The 17,162-nt window shown below is 42.5% G+C and overlaps 1 long non-coding RNA gene across 1 annotated transcript; it reads right to left on the bottom strand.

The window, feature by feature from the left end:
• Window positions 1-10,169: 10,169 nt before the first annotated feature.
• LOC139362384 (uncharacterized) lies at window positions 10,170-16,945 on the bottom strand. Its single transcript, XR_011621199.1, has 4 exons — window positions 16,561-16,945; window positions 13,629-13,689; window positions 12,162-12,262; window positions 10,170-10,555 (listed from the first exon to the last, which is right to left on the bottom strand). It is a non-coding gene; the product is annotated as an uncharacterized lncRNA (long non-coding RNA).
• Between the last annotated feature and the right edge of the window lie 217 nt (window positions 16,946-17,162).

Here is a 17,162-nt window from a genome sequence, read left to right as displayed (position 1 = left end):
GTTGATGAAAGTGTAAAATGATACAATTTCTTTGGGAAAACTGTTCAGCAATATCTACTAAAGTTAAATATGTACCCACTCCATGACTCGGCAATTCCACATCTAGCTATATACCCAAGAAAAGTTGAATGTGTACATCCACAAGAAGGCATGGACACTAATGTTCATAGCAGCTCATTCATAATAGCAGCAAACTCAGAACAACCCTTCTGGGTTTGTCCAGTAACAGAAGAATGGATAAATTTATGACATATTTATACAACACTATATAGCAATCATTTAGAAAACAATTGATACATGTAGCAATATAGATGGATCTCAAAAACATGTTATGCAAGAAGAGCCATCTGCAAAAGAGTATATGCTGTATTATTCCATTCATATGCACTTCAAAAACAGGCAAAGTTAACCCGTGGTGATAAATAAGAATAAGAGCTACTTATAGGTGAGGGGAGGGGGCATTTGAACTGGACAGGGTATGAGATAATTTTCTGGGAAGATGGAAATGTTCTATTGATAAATCTTGATTTGGCTGGTGGCCTCAGAGGTGTATTTGTGTAAAAATTCATTGAACTGTACTCTTAAGATTTGTGCATTGTACTGTAATTACAGATAGATGGCTGGATTCCATTGCTATCAAAAGACAGATCTAAAAACACATGCTTGTTACTTCCCCACCCTTTCTTGTCTGAATTTCTTCCACTCCACAGGCCTCTATAGTTTTTTGTGTTCTTACGTACTTGCCAGACATTTCTTGTGGCTGCCAGTCTCTTCTGTTTTCTTCTAGAGTTTCCTCTCCTTGCAGTTGCCGTGAGCAGCACCCAAACCGATCCTCTGTATCCACCCCCTTTGCCTCCAAGCAAGGGAGCAAGGTTGGGTCACTAACTAGCTAGAACTCTGCATGCTTGGCCCTTTTATAACCTGAAGTAGCTGTTGCCACTTTTTTCTTTTTCTTTCTTTCTTTCTTTCTTTTTTTTTTTTTTTTTTTTTGAGATGGCATCTCTCTGTGTTGCCCAGGCTGGAGTGCAGTGGTGTGATCTTGGCTCACTGCAACCTCCAGTTCTTGGGTTAAAGTGATTCTCCTGTCTCAGCCTCCTGAGTAGCTGGGATTAAAGGCATATGCCACCATGCCTGGCTAATGTTTTGTATTTAGTAGAGATGGGGTTTAACCATGTTGGTCGTGCTGGTCTTGAACTCCTGATCTCAGGTGATCCACCCACCATGGCCTCCCAAAGTGTTGGGATTACAGGCATGAACCACTGTGCCCATTTGCTGTTGCTACTCTTTATGACTCTTTAAAATCTTCCATTTCTATTTATTTGCCCATTTCCATCTTTTTCATAAATTGGCTCCAGCTTCTGGGGATGAATGAAAACATGTTCCACTTTGGTTGGTAGATTTAATTAGGACTGCTGTGGTTTTGGACACAATCCCACATAGATTCATCAAACAGAGTCAATGTGGCAGCAAAGCAATGTGGTGAGCTGCTAACAATGGAGGATTTAGAACACCAAAGCTGGGAGGCCAAGATTAAAGACAGTTAAATGAACTGCTAAAGTTGGATGATCAATACAGAAGAGAGAGCACAGACGTGTGTAAAAGCCCTCACATGTATGTTGTATCTTAATTTTTCACTCAGAAATTTACAAATGATAAAATTCAGGTTTTTCAGAGCAGAGATGCCAACATATTTGGACAGAATCTGATTTTTGTTCCAAAGTGGAATGAATGAATCTCTGCCCACGGTTGAATCAACCTAATCCAAAAGGAGAAAAAAAACTGTAAAGCTAAACTACTGAACATTTCTGAGTCACCCACAAAAATGAAAGTATCAGTTAAACAGGAGAAATTAAGGAGCCATTTTGACTTGGAAGGGGAGTCTGTTCTTGAGGGCATGTTGTCTTTGCTGATAGCTGTTCTTGGGTAAAAGTAGACAGGGAAAAAGAGCAGTCACTTCTCAAGTAACCCCAACCTGTTAAGAAGTCATGATGCTCTAGGCTGGTGGTGCTCAACCTTGGTTGCATCCTGGAATTTCCTGGGGAGCTTTAAAAACCACTGTGGCCTGGATCCCACCCCAGAGATTCTGATTTAAATGTCTGGGTGTAGCCTGGGCATCAGGATTCTTAAAAACTCCCATGTGATTTTAATGTGCAGCCAAAGTTGAGAACCACTACTCTAGATTCTAGAACCTGGACCCAGCAGGGCACCTCACAGGCTACTAAACATTCAATAAATATGTGTTGTACTGGTAATAGTAATTTTAAATGTTTTAAGTTGAGATATAATCCACATAACAAAATCCACCATTTTAAAATTTGATTTACTGATTTTTTTGTCCACTTATCATGTCATATAACCATCACTCCTATATAATTCCAGAACATTCCCATCACCCCTGCTGTAGACTAAACATTTGTGTTCCTCCAAAATTCATATGTTGAAATCCCAACCCCCAATGTGATAGTATTAGGAGGTGCCTTTGGGAGGTGCCTAAGTCATAAGGGTGGAGGCCTCATGAATGAGATTAGCGCTCTTACAAGGAAGAGACAGAAGAGCCCTCTGCTCTCTAATAGATGAGGATACAATGAGAAGACAGCATCTACAAACCAGCAGGTGGGCTCTCACCAGACACAAGATCCACCAGCTCCTTGATCTTGGACTTCCCAGCCTCTAGAACTGTGAGAAATAAATGTTTGTTGTTTAAGGCACCCAGTATATGTTAATTTGTTATAGCAGGCCTATATTAGGCCATTCTTGCATTGCTACAAAGAAGTACCTGAGACTGGGTAATTTTTAAAGAAAAGAGGTTTAATTGGCTCATGGTTCTGCAAGCTTTACAGGAAGCATGGTGCTGGCATCTACCTGGCTTCCAGGTAATTGTAAGCTTCCCCAGGAAGCTTACAGTTATGACAGAAGGCAAAGGGGGAACAGGCACATCACATGACAAAAGCAGGAGCAAGCAAGAGAGAGTTCAGGGGGCAGGTGGCACACATTTTTAAATGACTAGATCTCATGTGAACTCAGAGAGAGAGCTCACTTAGCACCAAGGGGATGGTCGCAAGCCATTCATGAGGGATCTACCCTTATGATCCAAACACCTCCCACCAGGCCCCACCTCCAACACTGGGGACTACAATTCAACATGAGATTTAGGCACAGCATCTAAACCATATCACAGCCCAGTATGGTTTGGTTGTGTCCTCACCCAAATCTCATCTTGAATTGCAGTTCCCATAATTCCCATGTGTCGGGGGAATGACCGGGTGGGAGGTAATTGAATCATGGGGGAAGCTACCCCATGCTGTTCTCATGATAGTGAGTGAGTTCTCATGAGATATGATGGTTTTATAAGAGGCTTCTCCCCCTTTGCTCAGCATTGCCACTATGTGAAGAAGGACGCGTTCACTTCCCTTTCCGCCATGATTGTAAGTGTCCTAAGGCCTCTCCAGCCCTGTGGAACTGTGAGTCAATTGAACTTCTTCCCTAATAAATTATAATTACTGCTGGGCAGTTCTTTATAGCAGTGTGAGAATGGACTAATACACAGCCCAAACTAAGACAACTCCAAAGAGAAACCCTATACCTATTAGCAGTCTCCATTCTCTCCTCCCCTGAACCCCCGACCACTTATCTATTTTCTGTCTTTGTAAAGTTTCCTATTCTGGATATTTTATATACATAGAATCATATGATACATTGTCTCATGTCAGGATATTTTCAAGACCCATCCATGTTGTACATCGTAAGGTCAAGTGGCAACCATTTGGAATCTTTTGGAGGTTTAGATAATTCAATTTCTTTTCAATTAGGTGTTAAACAAAGTTTATAGGAAGGCATTGTTTTGGACTAGTCTCCTGCACTAGGCTCCAGCAGACCAGACCAAACCAAAATGGAGTCTGAAGCTTATGTTAACTGAAACAGGTACATCCCCACATGGACCAGTGTTTTCCTGAAAGCAGGAGATTCACAGCAACCAGAAAAAGCCGAGTTTGCTTGAGTCAGCATAATAAGCAAGTCCCCTCTGCTTTAACACTTATAAGAAATGAACTGTAGTAAGCTTGTGTTAACCAATCTACTTTTTAAAATTATTGTTTCCTCTGTTCCAGTGATGCATTCTGAAAAAACTTTTTAAACATTATTGTTTCCTTGTTCCCACTTACAAAATCTATTCTGTCATGCCCAGGAGAACACTCATTCTATTCTATAGATTGAAGTGTTGCCCAATTATAGAATAGCAAATAAAATTCACTTAGATTTTTAAACTAAATGTGTCATAATTTTATCTTTTGACATAAGTTGCCCTATTTGTACCAACAATTGAGAATTGTGAGTGAAAACCCCACCAATAGTTTTAGATTCTGCAATTAGCAAATAAGTTGTAGACCATCTCCAAAGCCAAGGAAGCTTCAAAACAATAGCAGCAACCTAACAGGTCCTGTTTATAGGGTTAGCTGAGCCTAAACAAGGATAATAATCAGGGAACTTCCTTTACACTGTTGGGGGAAAAAGCCACAGTAGGGCTAGATTTAACAAGTATCCCAGAGAGAAGGATTGTTTTGCTTTAAGAAGCTGAACAGCTAGCCAGAAGGAGAGCGAACCTTTGGTATTTTTTTTCCTGCTCTGGCCAACATTGTCATTCCTTTCATCTTCTCTCATGAGGAATATACTATGTTGTCCAGTCCTGGTACAAAATACTTATTCCATAAAAGCACATGAGTCTCTAGCCTGACAATCAGAAGGGACTTTCCCTTCAATCTCTCCTCTTTTGTGCTCTGCACTCCTTAATGCTTGAGGGATGTGGAGAGCAATAAGAAAAGCAAAGCCAAAGAATTAGAATCCCTGGGTCGTTTAATGAAGCTAGTTTATTTATTTATTTTAGAGCCTGAGACTTACTTGGGGATATTAAAAAGTCTGATAAAGTTGATCCAAATTCCACAAATATGGACTAAATGCAGTTTCATTTCAGTACAGTAAACATTGCCAGAGTGGCTGCAAGGTGGCAGACAAAGGGCTGGGCACTGGGGTCCAGAGACGAATGAGGCCTTGACCCTGCTCTCACTAGATGGGTTTACTTAGCATCCAGCTCCAGAATTAAGCAGATTTCCCAGGGGCCATGTATGTCTGTCTTATACAGTACAATTGCTCTCCAAGTTTGCATGTACCTTCAGAACTGAACTCAGGTTAAGGATCAAGCAGAAGCTCAGATGTGGTTTGAAAAAGGGTGTTGGCCTTCCATGCTTAAAGGTGTAAAACCTGACGCGTATAAGCTCACCCTGTGATGAGACATCCCTGCAGAGCCTCCTTAATTGATTTTCACAACATTTTGAGATCAGGACACATCTTAGAGTCACTTACTCAGGAGGTGGAGAGGGAAAGGCTACCTCCCCCTGCCAATTGCTGCACTTTCCATTCCAGTGGGTAACAGAATGCTGGGCACCCAAACAGCTTATCTAGGCCCAGCTGTGAGGCTAAGATGACATATTGTCCTCTCTTTATTTAGGAAATGCTAGAGGACTAGAAAGGCTGACAATAAGTCTGTTAATGACTTTGAAAAGATTTAGAGCTGCAAGGAACTGTGGAGAACATTTGAGTCCTGAGCAGTGGAAGCAAGAGGGGAGTGGTGAACAGAATGGACACTGGAACAAAGAGCTTGTTGTCATTGTCCTTCTTCTCCATGGGCATGGCACCTTCCAGCAGTGGGCCACCCAGCTGGGCCCTGGGGCTCCAGCCCACATGGGAAACCCTGGAGCCAAATACTGCCACTGTGGCCCCCCTGCTGAGTTGAGTAGAGATTGAATAAAGGTTTCATCAGACAACTCACAAAAAACAAAGTCAATGGGCTCACACAATCCCCTTTCCACAGAAACAGGGCCTATCTTAGACAAAATTATAAATTTTGGACTGGTTTCCGAGGTCTTTTTGTAACCACCCAATGGGTTCATCTTGCTGGCTGCCCAGACAGAGCCAATTTATTAGGATAGAAATTGCATAGAGAAAGAGTTTAATACACGTAGAGCCAGCTAAACAGAAGACTGGAGCTTTATTATGACTCAAACCAACCTCCCTGAAAATTTGGAGGCTAGGATTTTTTAAAGATAGTTTGGTGGGTGGGGGGCTAGAGAATGGGTGCTGCTGATTGGTTGGGGATGCACTCATAGGGTGTAGAAATAGTCCTCCTGCCCTGAGTCTGCTTTTGCGGAGGGGCCACAGGACTAGTTGAGTCATAAGTGGATTCATCAGGTTGTCAGAAATGCAAAAGTCAGAAAAGACACTTCAAAAGGCAAATCTTAGGTTCTACAATACTGATGTCATTTACAGGAGTAATTGGGGAAGTTACAAATCTGACCTCTGGAACAATGGCAGGTTATCATTTAACTATACATACATCTTAGCAGAATTCAAGCCCGTCTTGTAATCTTAACTTTGCAGACTTTAGTTTTACAAAGAAAGTTTAGTTTGGGGGAGGGCTATTATTATCCTTGCTTTAAGGTTACACAATAAACTAAATTTCTCCCAAAATTAGCTTGGCCCATGCCCAGGAATGACCAAGGACAATTTGGAGGTTAAGGTCAAGATGGACTTGGTTAGGTCAGATCTCTTTTACTGTCATATTTTTCTGTTATAATTTTTACAAAGGCAGTTTCACTTTCATATTTTATTTCTCATCCCAGTCACCCATGGGAGATTATGGCCTTTTCCTTATCTTCATCTTCTTCCATCAAAACTTATCTGTCCTATGTCTCATTCTTTCAGTTTCCTCTCTGCTGAACTGTGTTGAAAGGTCTCCAATGTCTCCAAAGGTGACCACACATGTAATGGTTGGTATCGGCTGGGAAGGAAAGTCTTATGACTTAGCAGCAGGGACCACTGTGGCCAACCCACAGGGTAGCCACAGGGCTTTCTTGAAAGCTTCTTGGAGAAACCCCAGAGATTGTCAGGGAAGCACACCTTCTGACTTCACTCTATTGAGAAATAAATCCTGCTATCTGGAAGCTGAAATTTTACTAGGGGAGATAAGACCTACATACAAATAAAATATATGGCCTGTATTAGTCTGTTTTCATGCTGCTGATAAAGACACACCTGAAACTGGGAAGAAAACGAGGTTTAATTTGACTTACAGTTCCACATGGCTGGGGAGGCCTCAGAATCATGGCAGGAGGTGAAAGGCACTTCTTATTTATTTATTTATTTATTTTTTTGAGACGGAGTCTTGCTCTGTCTCCCAGGCTGGAGTGCAGTGGCGCAATCTCGGCTTACTGCAAGCTCCGTCTCTCGGGTTCATGCCATTCTCCTGCCTCAGCCTCCCGAGTAGTTGGGACTACAGGCGCCCACCACCATGCCTGGCTAATTTTTTGTATTTTTATAGAGATGGGGTTTCACCGTGTTAGCCAGGATGGTCTCGATCTCCTGACCTCGTGATCCGCCTGCCTCGGCCTCCCAAAGTGCTGGGATTACAGGTGTGAGCCACTGCACCCAGCGAAAGGCACTTCTTACATGGCAGCAGCAAGAGGAAGTTGAGGAAAAAGCGAAAGTGGAAACCCCTGATAAACCTGTCAGATCTTGTGACACTTATTCACTATCATGAGAATAGCACGGGAAAGACAGGCCCCCATGATTCAAGTACCTCCCCTAGGTCCTCCCACAACCTGTGGGAATTCTGGGAGATACAATTCAAGTTGAGATTTGGGTGGGAACACAGCCAAACCATATCATTCCACCCTTGGCCCCTCCAAATCTCATGTGCTCACATTTCAAAACCAATCATGCCTTCCCAACAGTCCCCCAAAGTCTTAACTCATTTCAGCATTAATCCAAAGTCCACAGTCCAAAGTCTCATCTGAAACAAGGCAAGTCCCTTCCTCCTATGAGCCTGTAAAATCAAAAGCAAGCTAGTTACTTCCTAGATATAATGGGAGTACACGTATTTTAGAAATGCAGTCATACTAAATGGCAGAAATTGGCCAAACCAAAGGGGTAACAGGCCCCATGTAAGTCTGAAACCCAGCAGGGCAGTCAAATTTTAAAGCTCCTAAATGATCTCCTTTGACTCTAGGTCTCACATCCAGGTCACCCACAATAGATGGGTTCCCACAGTCTTGGACAGCTGCACCCCTGTGGCTTTGCAAGGTACAGCCTCCCTCTTGGCTGCTTTCACAGGCTTGCATTGAGTGTCTGCAGCTTTTGCAGGGTGCACAGTGAAAGCTGTTGGTGGATCTACCATTCTGGGTCTGGAGGACAGTGACACTCTCCTCACAGCTTCACTAGGCAGTGCCCCAGTAGGGACTCTGTGTGTGGGGGCACCAACCCCACATTTCCCTTCCACACTACCCTAGAAGAGGTTCTCTATGAGAGCCCTGCCCTGCAGCAAACTTTTGCCTGGGCACCCAGGCATTTCCATACATCTGAAATCTAGGTGGAGATTCCCAAACCTCAATTCTTGACTTCTGTGCACTCGCAGGCTCAACACCATGTGGAAGCTGCCAAGGCTTGAGGCTTCCACCTTCTAAAGTCACAGCCCGAGCTCTGTGTTGGCCCTTTTCAGCCAAGGCTGGAGAGGCTGGGACACAGAGCACCAAGTCCCTAGGCTGCACATAGCACAGGGACCCTGGGCCCAGCCCATGAAACCACTTTTTCCTCCTGGGCCTCCAGGCCTGTGATGGGAGGGGCTGCCATTAAGGTCCCTGAAATGGCCTGGAGACATTTTCCCCATGGTCTTGGGGATTAACATTAGGATCCTTGCTAGTTATGCAAATTTCTGCAGCTGGCTTGAATTTCTCCTCAAAAAATGGGTTTTTCTTTTCTACTGCATCATCAGGCTGCAACTTTTTGAAACTTTTATGCTCTTTTTTCCCTTCTAAAACAAAATGCTTTTAACAGCACCCAAGTCACCTTTGAAAGCTTTGCTGCTTAGAAATTTCTTCTGCCAGATACTCTAAATTATCTCTCTAAAGTTCAAAGTTCCACAAATCTCTAAGGCAGGAGCAAAATGCTGCCAGTTGCTTTGCTAAAACATAACAAGAGTCACCTTTGCTCCAGTTCCCAACAAGTTCCTCATCTCCATCTGCGACAAACTCAGCCTGGATTTCATTGTCCATATCATTATTGGTATTTTTGTCAAAGCCATTCAACATGTCTCTAGGAAGTCCAAACTTTCCCACATTTTCCTGGCTGCTTCTGAGCCCTCCAAACTGTTCCAGCCTCTGCCTGTTACCCAGTTCCAAAGTTTCTTCCACATTTTTGGGTATCTTTTCAGCAATGCTGCACTCTACTGGTTCCAATTTACTGTATTAGTCCATTTTCATGCTGCTGATAAAAACATACATGAAACTGGGATGAAAAAGAGGTTTAATTGGACTTACAGTTCCACATGAGTGGGGAGGCCTCAGAATCATGGTAGGAGGTGAAAGGCACTTCTTACGTGGCAGCGGCAAGAGGAAAAATGAGGAGGAAGCAAAAGTGGAGACCCCTAATAAACCCATCAGATCTCATGAGACTTACAGACTATTACGATAATAGCACAGGAAAGATCAGCCCTCATGATTCTGTTACCTCCTCCTGAGTCCCTCACAAAACACATGAGAATTCCAGGAGATACAATTCAAGATTTGAGCGGGGACACAGCCAAACCATATCATGACCAAATAATACTTTGAAATGTGGATTTCTTTCTTTTACTCTCTGTAGGGCTCCTCTCCCTTCCTCCAAGAAGGCTCTTGCCCTCATTGCCTTGGGGAAGGAATGTAGCGAAGGAGAACACAGATAAAGCTTGAAAGTGGTTTTTTGCTCCTTGTTCCAAAAGCTTACACCCATAGGGAATCCAAGGGGTGGGGCACTGTGAAGGAAATTAAAGAAAAAGAACCTGTGTCATCCCCAGACTGGAAAGAGTTTTCCATGGGTAGGGGTAAAGAAGAAAAAAGGAGAGGCCGTGGGTTCTAGGAGTGGAAAGGATTGTGCCTGGCTTTGCAACATGGTCACTACTTAGAAAAGAAAACCCTAGAGAGAAAATGGCTGTGTCTAAGCAGAAAGAATTAAAGGAGCCTCGTCAAAGGCTCCCACATCCTGGGCAGGCTAGAAAGGCAGCAGGAAGTTGGATGACCCAAACGGAACATACGCAAGAGAGGAACACATCCTAGCAGTAACCCATGTGGACCAGAGCCTAGAGGATCATCCCGATCCACCTTCCCTCCCATAATCCCCTAACCCCAGCCCTCCAGCCCCACCACTCAACATCTTAGCACTTGGGAGGCTCCTGAAAATTCAGAAAGGTATGAGACTGTTTTTCCACCAGCTGAGTGCGGGGGGAAAAAGGCTCAAAGTCAGAAAGCAAGCTGAGTTATGGAGAATAAAGTCATGCTTTTCATAGACCTGAGTTTACAGCCATGATTCAAGGCAGAGAAGGCAGTGTGTGGCACGGGGGAGAAGGATGTAGGTGGCTCTTGGGCTGGAGGAGGTTGGAGTCTGATTGTGGAGAGTCAGTTTGAGTTCTCCTGGATTAGCCAAACTCCCACCACAGGGAGGAAGTTGAAGACTTGGTTCTCTGCCTGAGCAAAACCTGTATGTTCTCAGAAAAAAAAGAAATGTGTTATTGCTGATCAACAAGATACTAACAATAAAGCACTTTGTTAAACACCTTCATATATGTTTGTTGATATGGTGAATCCTGTAGTGAGAATTGCTAAGATACAGTGTTTACTTAATAAATAAGCCAAGGGAGATTTGGAACTTTGCCTATAAAGGGTGAAATACATTCATCTGGATAGATTTAATGTTCATGATAGTCAACCAAATGAGAAAGCTTATTTTGGCAATGGGTGCAAGGTATTTTTATTGCTCTCCTTTGGTTCTTATTCCTTATTGCCTTTGCAAAATAAATAATGCTGCTTCATGCAAAATAAACTTCAAGCATGCTTTAACCTGATTTGTGTGGATGAGTCAAGATTTCCCCAAGAAGCTATCCTGCACCAGTCTCTTCTTCCACTAATTTATTTTTGTAAAAAAATTAATAGACTTTCTTTTCTTTTTTAGCAGTTTAGGTTTACAGAAAAATTTAGCAAAAAATATAGAGTTCCCATATATACCTCTGCTCCCTACCTTGCCCCCCAATTTCTCTTAAAAAATTGATGAGCCAATACTGATCCTTATTATTAACTAAAGTCCATAGTTGACATTAGGGTCCACTCTTTGTGATGTATATTCTATGGGTTTGAATAAATGTATGATGGCATGTTTCTACCATTACAGTATCACACAAAGTAATTTCACCACCCTAAAAATCCTCTGTGCTCCACCTATTCGTTCCTCTCTCCTTTTGCCCGCTCCAGCCCTGGCAGCCACTCCTATTTGCTTTTATTAATACAGCAAATGAAATGAGAATCCAATGAATACACATTTACATTGTATATCTAACCTTTTACACCAGTTTACATTGTCTCTATCTTTATCAGTAGGCAAGTTTATATTTTTCCATAGCTATAACTGTGCATATTATTTTCAATTCTAATTGTGTTCAATCAACATCACTTCATAGATTTATTCCTATGTACAAGCAGAGTCCACACACATATCATCTTTCATCTTGCATAATGTCTGAGGATGAATTACCTTATACTTGCTATGATTTTTCAGCATACATTGGTGATTTCAGGATAAATCACCTACAGCTATGAGATGTTTGCTCAAGTTCTAGCTCTTCAACATAAACAACTGACACTGCCATACAATTTGATTCTTGTGAACTAAATGGTGTCATACAGAGAGGGTCATTTTTCTTCAAAGAACAAGTTTTTGGAGATCTCTCATAATTCAAGATTCATTTTTCCATAGGAATAAATAAAGAGTATGAGAGATGCATTCTGGGGGCACAAAAATCTATAACTATCAGAGCACATTTTTGTTTTAATGCTGTTTTTCATTTTTTAGCACTATTTTAAATTTTTCCTATAGGACAGTCTGCTAAATTAATAGTATAGTAATAATTAGCATTATTCATACCATTTTCTCATATCTAAATTTCATGCTGGACTTTCTGATTTAGGGTTGTATTTTTTCAGTCCAGTTTTAGCAACCTCATCACTTGAATGACATTTTTATAAGATTTGTGAAATCTTTCAAATTATAGTAACAGTCGCTATTAGAATAACAATATAATAAATACTAACCTCACTCATAGAATTTCAGATGTCTTTGAATAATCATGGTTCTCCTGACATGGAGAATGAAGAGGATTACAGTCTGCTAACTGAAGGGGCACTCTCACATGCTAGGCAGCGAAAGAGAACAGTTTACAAGTCACTTCCTTACGGTGAGACTTAATATTTTTATATCATGCTGCATTACATTACTTTAAATAGAGTATTTAAAGTATTTCCACAGCAGAATGCATGCAGCCTTCAGCTGGCCCCGCTGAACTGCATGCACCTTAAAAACAACTAGAAGAAGGCTGGGCAAGGTGGCTCACGCTTGTAATCTCAGCACTTTAGGAGGCAGGCAGATCACCTGAGGTCAGGAGTTCGAGGTCAGCCTGACCAACATGGAGAAACCCCATCTCTACTAAATACACAAAATTAGTTGGACATGGTGGCGCATGTCTGAATCCCAGCTACTCGGCCAGCCAAGGCAGGAGAATCACTTGAATCTAGGAGGCAGAGGTTACGGTGAGCTGAGTTCGTGCTGTTGCACTCCAGCCTGGGCAACAAGAACAAAACTCTGTCTCAAAAAAAAACAAAAACAAAAACAAAAAAAACTAGAAGTTTCCTTATCATCCAAATAAACCAAAAATCTCTTTTGGAACATAAGTTTGGGGTCTCCTTTTCTTTTAACATAAAAAACTTCCAAGGAGCTGGACAACAGTAACTCATTTAGAGAGGTTTCATTCTGGCTGTGCAAGCCACAGTCTGATTCTTGGGTCCTGACTTTCCTTTCCTTGTGAAGTGACTGCAGATTGTAGGCAAGGCTGTGGCCCTGGTCTAGCATTTCCCACGCAGGATTTACAGCCTCGCTGCTGAAGGGATGCCCCGTGAGAGGCTTTGAAACAGCTTGTTTAGGTAAATGTAGATGCTGCCGCGTCCCAGTTAGCCAGCCTTAGCTGTGACTCTGCAGTGCCTGATAGAGCTGCACTGATAGACGTTCCTCAGGTCAGACCTGCAGACCACCCTACAACAGCTGCTCCATGGAGATTAAAGCTATATAAGCTAGTTTTTTTCTTTTCTTTTCTTTTCTTTTTTTTCACTGTTGAGTTGTAGGAGTTCCTTATACAAGTTGGAGATTAACCCCTTATCAAACAGTTTGCAAATATTTTCTCCCACTTCATGGGTTGCCTTTTCACTCTGCTGATTTTCTTTGCTGCGCAGAAGCTTTTTAGTTCATTGTAGTTTCACTTACTTATTTTTTTAGTTTTGTTGCCTATGCTTTTGATGTTATATTGTGAAGATGTGGAAGCATCCTAAATGTTCATCTGCAGATGAACAAATAAATAAAATGTGGTATATATATACAACAGAATATTCTTCAGCCTTAACAAAGAAGGAAGTCCTGCCACATGCGACAATATGGACGAAGCTTAAGGACATCGTGCTGAGTGAAATAAGCCAGTCACAGAAAGACAAATACTGTATTATTCCACTTACATGAGGTATCTAAAACAGTCAAATTCATAGAATCACAGAGTGGAATGGTAGTTGCCAGCCACTGGGGGGAGAAGAAAATGGGAAGTTACTAACAATAGGCATCAAGTTTCAGTGAAGCCAGATGAATAAACTCTAGAAATCTGCCACATTGTACCTGTACAATAGTTCCTCCTTAACTGCACTTTTGCTTTTAGAGGTTTCAGTTACCCAAGGTCAATCACAGTCTGAAAATAAGTGAGTAGCGTACAATGCAATATTTTGACACACACAGAGAGAGAAACCACGTTCACATAACTTTTATTACAGTATATTATCATAATTATTCTATTTTATTATTAGCAATCATTGTTCATCTCTTACAGTGCCTTATTTATAAATTAAAGTTTATTATGGGCATGGCGTCCTAATTAGGGAAAAGGAGTCAGGCTTGTAGGACCAGGGGAAAGCTAAGAGATATAGCAAATAAGCTATATGTCTGCCTTTCTTCGTGGTCCAGAACACATAAACAAAAACAGGAAGCAGATAAGCTACAGGGCTGCTTTTCTTTATATCCCAGGACATATGGCCCTCCTGCACAGAGAGCATACAGAACTCTCAAACTTCCTGCTTACCATCAAATGCTTCAATTTATCAAACACCCCAACTGGCAGAAGAATGCAAGTTAAGCTCCCTGTTGCCTTGGTGTTATCGATCAGCCCCAGTTCCATTCTATAAAATCCTCAGCAAGCCTTTTGACATGGTTTGGCTATGTTCCCACCCAAATCTCATCTTGAACTGTAGTTCCCATAATCCCCATGTGTGGTGGGAGGCACCCAGTGGGAGGTAATTGAATCATGGGGGCGGTACCCTCATGCTGATCTTGCGATAGTGAGTGAGTTCTCACGAGATCTGATGGTTTTATAAGGGGCTTTTTCCTTTTTGCTTGGCACTTTTGGGTTCTGCCACACTGTGAAGAAGCACATGTTTGCTTCCCCTTCTGCCCTGATTGTAAGTTTCCTGAGGCCTCCCCAGCCCTGAATAACTGAGTCAATTAAACCTCTTTCCTTCATAAATTACCCAGTCTTGGGTAGGTCTTCATCAGCAGCGTGAGAACGGACTAATACACCTTTGTTTCCTTGCAGTCTGCTCTTCTTGTGCTGGTTCTGCCTGCTGCCTCCTGGCAATGTATTTTCATACTTTTCTTAATAATCCGCCTTATCTACAACTGTCTTGGTAAATTCTTTTATCCCCTACTGATATGGGAGTGCTGGGAAGGGAAGAGCGTTGTCCCTTTAAATGATATGAAAGTGGAGAAGGGAAATGCCAGGCAGAGCAGGGCGTGATCCCTGGCTAGGGCTCTACCCTCAGGGACCTAGGTGAGGACAGGCACTTCTGCCTTTCCATCCAAATGTTGCATTTTCCAAGTCCGCCCTGGCCCTATAAAAGCCTGAGACCCTAGCAAGGCAGAGACACAAGCAGCTGGATGTCGTGAGGAACAAGGCAGAAGAAGACACAAGCATCTGGTTGTCGAGAGCATACTGGTGGAAGAGCATGCCGACAGGCACTGGCAAGCCATTGACCAGCAGAAGGACGCGGAATTTGGCCGGAGCAGTCAGAGGCGGCCCGAATCCAGGGAAAAACCATCTCCCTTCTGGCTGCCCCATCTGCTGAGAGCTACTTCCACTCAATAAAACCTTGTGTTCATTCTCAAGCCCACATGTGATCGATTCTTCTGGTACACCAAGGGAAGAACGCAGGGATACAGAAATCCCTCTGTCCTTGTGATAAGGAAGGGGGTCTGATTGAGCTGGTTAACACAAGCAGTCTGTGGACAGCTAAACAAAAAGAGCACCCTGTAACACATGCTCACTGGGGCTTCAGCTGTAGACATCACCCCTAGACACTGCCGTGGGGTCAGAGCCCAAGCGTGCCCATCTGTATGCTCCCCTAAAGGTTTGAGCAGTGGGGCACTGAAGAAGCGTGCCACACCCACACTGCATGCCCTGCGAGGGGGACAAGAGGCCCTTTCCTGTTTCACTACCACTGGCTCAGGTAGTCATTGCCACCCCACAACAGTAGGTAGGTAGGTAGTAGGAAGAAACATAGTACAGTCATGTGCTGCACAACATTTTGGTCAATAACAGACTACATATACGACAGTGGTCCCGTTGTATTTCTACACTGCCTTTTCTATGTTTAGCTCCACAAATACTTAACATGGTGTTAAAATTGCCTACAATATTCAGTACAGTAACAAAATTCAGTACAGTAACTATACAGGCTTGTAGTTGAGGAGCAATAGGCTGTACCACCTAGGTTTGTGCAAGCACACTCTATGATGTTCAAGAATGACAAAATCACCTAGTGACACATTTCTCAGAGCATATCCCTGTCACCAAGTGACACATGATGTATACATAGGGTTCTGTACTATTCGAGGTTTCAGGCTCCCCTCGCGGTCTTGGAAGGTATCCCCTGCGGACAAGGAGGGACTACTAAAATTAGCAATAATGTATTGTATACTTACAAAATCTGTTAAGGGGGTAGATCTCTTGTTTAGTGTTCTTACCACAATAAATAAAATAAAATAAATAACTATGTAGATTAACACAGGAACATGAACACAGGAAAATACAGACACCTTGCACTGAACACCTGAGTTGGCAGATGAAGGCTAATAAAGGAAGATCTTAAAAAAGGAATGACTCCCACACCTTGGAATTATTCAGCAGAGAGTCTGAAGTTAGAGAGCCCCCGTGTGCCTCTTGTGTGAAAAGTCCTCACCACGGTCTACAGCCCTGGCTCCTGGCTATTTCTCTGACTGCCATCTGTCACTGTCCACTAGCTCACTTTGCTCCAGAGGGAAAAGGAAAGAGAACTCAAGGATTTCGTCAATATTAAAGGGACAAATAAAAGAAGCCATACAAGATCATACTTCTTATAAATTACTTACCTGGTGAACCCACACTGGTTCTTTGATACTTGCTACTCAAGGTGGTGGGGTCCATACGCCCAGCAGGCAGCCTGTTAGGAGCTGACTTGTGTCTCCACAAAATTCATGTGTTGAAGTCTTAACCCCCAGTACCTTAGAATGTGACTGTATTTGGAGACAGGGCTTTTAAAGAAATAGTTGAGTTAAAATGAGGTCATTAGGTGAGCCCTAATTCAATATGATTGATGTCCTTTAAAGAAGAGGAAATTTGAACACAGATGCACTAGCAAAAGGAAGACTAAATAAAGACACAGAGGTTGCCAAGGACAGAGATCTCAGAAGGAAACAGCCCCACCAACACCTTGATCTCAGACTTGCAGCCCCCAGAGCTGTGAGATCATAAATGTCTGTTGTTTAAGCTACCTAGACTATGGCACTTTATGATGGCAGCCCTAGCAAATTAATCCATGGCTCTAGCATCACCTGGGAGCTCCTTAGAAATGCTCTCTCTCAAGCCCCAGTTCAGATCTACTAAATCTCCAGGAGATGAAACCCCAGAACTTGTGTTTTAGCAAATCCTTTGAATGATTTTTGTGCAGGTAAATTTTGAGCAGCACTCATCT

This window comes from Macaca nemestrina, chromosome 3 (genome assembly GCF_043159975.1).
Source record: "Macaca nemestrina isolate mMacNem1 chromosome 3, mMacNem.hap1, whole genome shotgun sequence".
NCBI lineage: Eukaryota > Metazoa > Chordata > Mammalia > Primates > Cercopithecidae > Macaca > Macaca nemestrina.
This window is presented reverse-complemented; position numbering and strand designations above follow the sequence as displayed.